Genomic DNA, 3,522 nt, shown 5'->3' with positions numbered 1-3,522 from the left:
CCTCGCCGGGTCTCCCTTTTCCTCCCCAAAACACCCCCCGCCGCCGCGTTCCCCTCCAGCCCGCCCCGCGCGTGGGGGGCTTCGCCGTCGCCTCCCTCGCCGACGCCGCCGAGGAGGCTTCACGTCCGTCCGGCCTGAGGACACGTTCCCGGTGCGAGGGCAAAGCGCGGCTGAGCAGCCGGCGCTGCTTAAACCCGCCCGGGGCGTCCGTGCGGCTGCTCGGAACCTGCCTGCTCCCGAAACGCGGGCAGGATTTGCTTCTCACGCGCCGGGGAAGAACGACCGCGTTTGTCCCCACATCCCCGAGAATCCCGCCCGAACCAGCTCTGAGGTTGCTCTGAATTAAGCAAACGCTTTGCATGGCGAAATGGCTCCGCCGGAGCCGCCGGGAGAGCGGGAGAGCGGCTCGAGGGACCCGCCAGCGCCGCAGAGGGCTCCGAGGAGCCTTTTCAGGCGCCGCCGCGGACTTGGACGAGGCTCCGGCCCTTGGAAAACGCCAGCGGCGCCTCATCCGCCCGCCCTGGCTGCTGCCCTTGGCAGCCTGCATCCCCGCCGCGGCCCCCGGCTCCCGCCACCGGAGCCGCTCCGGCCCCGCATCAGCAAACGCGACCCCGGGCAGGAGCAAGCGCAAACAGGTTGAGGATAAAAGGGCCTTTTCCTCCCAAACCATTGGCATGGCACGGCACGGCACGGCACGGCAGCCTCCCAGGCGTGCTTCAGCTGGCCCGTCCCCTCCCGGGGGTCCAACACCTCATTCCCAAGGGTCATAGGGATGCAGCGAGCCACGCTGGACCTGCAGGCTGCCCCGCCGCTGGGAAGCGCAGAGGGATGCCGGAGCTGCTGGACCGGAGACCGCCGGCACTGAACGCCCGCCACACGGGAATCACTGCCGTTCACTCGCCGCCTGTGCCGCGCTCCCGCGGCTGCGCCCCGCGCCCGCGCGCTGCCGGCTGCATCCCTGCCGCTGCGCCGGCTGCTCCCGGAGCCAGAGCCTGGCCCCTCCGCGATGGCCTCTCTGGCGGGGATGGAGCCGCATCCCCCATCCGGGCTCCCCTGGGGAATCAAGCAGGGCATTTCAGGGACCAGCGTCCTTTGCCGGGAAGCGCCGGTTGCTCCAGCCTTGCCGTGCCGAGAGCGCCTGCTCCAGCGGGGCCGGCCGGGACGCCTCCCCGCAGCCCCGGTCCCTGCGAGCCTAGGGACGGGCTCCAAGGCCCAGCCCCATTCCCAATCCGGTACCCGGCCACGATCCCGCTGGAGGTCGCAGCCCGCGGGGCGGCCGGCGCGCCCGAGACAGTCCTGCTGAATAATTTAAAGATCTGAATCAATATTTCAGCTCGTTTTCGAACCCGGTGACACGAAACTGCCGCCGACTCTTTTCTCCCCGGCTCGGCGCTGTCTAGCTGCACCTCGCAAGTTATTTTTAAGGCAAAATCTGCACGAGATGGGATTAGGCGACATCCCCTTGCTTTTAATCACGGGCTGCATCGACCCGGCGCAACGGCGAGCGCGCGGCACCCGGGCAGCCCGGGAGCAACCCGCCGCTGCGGAGAGGCCGCAGGTGCTCAGTGCCGGCCCGGCGGGGACCCCGGTCACCACCTGGTCCCGACGGCGCCGGCGTTTCGGGCAGGGCCCTGCTGCCCCCGCAGTGCTGGGGCCCCCCCGGCCGCAGACGGAGCATTTCCACGAACCGCAGGTTGAGCCAACCGGTTCCTCCTGCCCCGAGTGCCCGGCGCTGCACGAACGCGGGGTGCGGGTGCGCTCCCCGGCCCGGCACGTCTCCCCGTTAGGGGTTTCACTGGGCCCCCTCGGCACGCCGGGATGCGCCGGGGGCACCCTAGTGCGGGGCCGCGTGGGACAGCGTCCGTCCGCAGCAGCACGCCCGACGGACGCGCGATGGCCAGGGAGGAGCCGCCGGTCGGCGGGACACTGCGGCCGCTTGCTGCCCCTCCAGAGCTGCCCACGGGCCCCACGGCGAAGGAGCAGCCCGTGATCACAGCTGAAACCACAACCGCACCGGCCGGGAGGCAGCCGGAAACCTCCCGGGCCAAATTCCCCACCGGGATCAGGCCACGGGCGCTATTGCAGCAGGGAGCTGTGCAAAACCCTTCATCAGGCGTTTTAATGCCACCCGGCAGCGACGTGCCGGGAACAGCAGCCGAGCCCTGCCCGGACAGGACGAAACCCCGCGCGGAGCCCGGTCGCCACCGCCCCTGCCGGGATCAGCCCCTGCCGCCGCCCTCCGGGCTCCCAGGGGTGATTCCCAGGCCCCTGGGCAGTTTTCCCCCCCCGCGCTCCGGGCGGGACCGGCCGCGTCTCCCGAAATGCGCGGGCACGACGGGGGGGCTGCGGACCGCGGGGCGCTGCCTCACCTGCGACCCTGACGACGGCCCGCTCGGCCGGGTCCAGCACCGAGTCCTGGCTCTTCCGCTTCTTCTGCTCGTGCAGGGGCAGGTTCCAGGGCAGCGTGTCCCCCGGCGGGCAGGGCGAGAGGCTGCCCGAGCGCTCGCTGCGGTACGACCGCTCGCTCCGGCACGACCGCTCGCTCCGGCACGAGCGCTCGCTGAGGGTCTCCTCGTCGGAGGACGACATGGCCCCGGCCGCGCGGGCGGCGCTTCCTCCGCGGCGGCGACCTGCGGAAGGAGCGAGCGGCGGGTGACGCGGGGGCCGTGGCCTCCCCGGGGGTCCCCTCCCCACGGACGGGCTCGGGGTGGGGTGCAGGGTGCCAAGGGAGGACGGGCCGTCCCGCCGCGCTTGGGTCTGCGCCAGCGCCCGAAAACGCTCCTCGCGCGGGGGAAATCGCCCGTCCTGCAGCCCGCTCCTAACCCCCACGTCCTCACCCGCGGCGCTGAGCGCCGGCGCTGTGCCCCGGAGGGAGCAGAGCCCCGGCACCGCGGCCCTGCCTGCGCCGGGGCATTTCCCCGGCGTGCACGGCCACCCCGCCGCCGGCGACGCTCCCGCGGGCGGCCCGGGCACCGGCTCGCTCCCGCGGCGCTAACGCCAGCCTTGCGCCTTCGATTCCTTTGTGCTCGCTGCAAGCAGGAGCCGTCGCATCTGCGCTGCCCTTTGTACCTGTGCTTTTTTTCCCCCCCTTCTCAGAGTGGGAGCAGCTTTAAAAATCCTATTAATCACGTTAGGGGAAAATGGTAGGGCTTTCTCCAGCGAGCAGCGAGCGAGCTGCGCAGTGTACGCACGCTGGGCAAATAAGCACCTTGCATGAGACCTATTTAAAATAATTCACATTGCATCCTCTCGCCTGACCAGGAAAAATGCACACGAAACGACTGAGGCTCCCACCACCAACGTGCCACGGCGGAGGAGCCGCCTCCATCGAGCGGAGCCTTTTCTTGTTATTATCATCATTTAATCAGCAAAACAGGAACAAAGAGACCAAAAAAAAAAAAAAAAATTGGAAGAAGGGAAGAAAGGATTCCATGAGTCATTCGCCCCCCGTCGAAAAGCTGCGAAAACCCAACCAGGGCCCAAAAACGCGGCTCTCTCCCGGGCAGCCCCTCCGCCGCCCTC

General features: G+C 69.6%; 1 protein-coding gene across 2 annotated transcripts in view; it reads left to right on the top strand.

Moving 5' to 3' along the window:
• The first annotated feature begins 1,608 nt into the window (after window positions 1-1,608).
• The window catches only part of AK2 (adenylate kinase 2), a 27,084-nt gene continuing 25,170 nt past the window's right edge, over window positions 1,609-3,522 (top strand). For both annotated transcript variants that reach the window (XM_026085870.1, XM_026085869.1), the window contains exon 1: window positions 1,609-1,616. The gene's annotated coding sequence lies outside the window, so the exon portion shown is untranslated. The remainder of the gene's footprint in view (window positions 1,617-3,522) is intronic.

This window comes from Apteryx rowi, unplaced genomic scaffold (genome assembly GCF_003343035.1).
Source record: "Apteryx rowi isolate R43461 unplaced genomic scaffold, aptRow1 scaffold_68, whole genome shotgun sequence".
Lineage (NCBI taxonomy): Eukaryota > Metazoa > Chordata > Aves > Apterygiformes > Apterygidae > Apteryx > Apteryx rowi.
This window is presented reverse-complemented; position numbering and strand designations above follow the sequence as displayed.